Raw genomic sequence first — 1,023 nt, 5'->3', positions numbered from 1 at the left:
TTTATAGCAAAGTTACACATTTTATTTAGCCAGGCATGTCTCTATTTAAAAAAAAATAAGCTATTTCTTAAACTAAAAAGACAAACATTATAATTACATTTAAGCAAACAATTGTAAATTGATAGCTAGATTGATTGATAGCTACATATCTTCAGCAACGCTACTTAGGATAAAATTGTTGCAAAAATTAATAATTAGGACAATCGCACATACATTTACATAGTTATGTATATAAATAAAAACAATGGGCCAAATATTAAAACAGTCCTCGTTCAAGCAATAAAGCCGGCTCTTTTTAACGTACTCGTTTAGTTGCGAGCCCTTGTCTTAGGTTTTCTGAATCTTAAACAACTCTTCTAACTAATGAAAGGATTTTAACCTGGCCTAGCATTTGGATAATTTTATGTGAATTCTTAGACTTATTTTTCTTTTTTCTTACTCACATTTCCAGATGACAGTCTATTTTGTGACCACAAAATGATTTGCCACGACATACATGGTAACCCAACACTATGTACCACGTTCTTTTGTTGTTGGTGGTATAGTTGTCATTTGAATAGAGAGGTACATGCACCAGAAATTCAAGGCAAGACAGTTTTACAGGCCGACTCCACTAGCTATAATTTCTCTAAAAATACTCATCCTGATATGAAATGTCAAATGGAGTCGTGTTGTTTCATGTTGTGTTGGGATGTTAGCAATCTCTCCCTTCGATTTTGTTTTGACATCGATGTCTGACATCAAATTTTGACGGATGTCTTTATTTTCCTTTTTGGTGAGCAGCTGACATTCAATCTCATTATCTTTCATGCAGGTAGTTATTTTTTTAGCGCGATTTAATCATTTTTTTTTTCGAGTCGGAAATAAAATGTTTAGAACTTTTTTTTTAATTAACAAGAGGAGATAAGGTAATAAAACATTATTTATTCATAAAATGCATGTTTAACAAATGTTTTTAAACAGGTCTATCAGAATTAATGGCTGACTGGAAACTTTCCCAAAGCGAAACGAAGCATTCAATCA

Source organism: Eupeodes corollae, chromosome 1 (assembly GCF_945859685.1).
Source record: "Eupeodes corollae chromosome 1, idEupCoro1.1, whole genome shotgun sequence".
Classification (NCBI taxonomy): Eukaryota; Metazoa; Arthropoda; class Insecta; order Diptera; family Syrphidae; genus Eupeodes; species Eupeodes corollae.
This window is presented reverse-complemented; position numbering follows the sequence as displayed.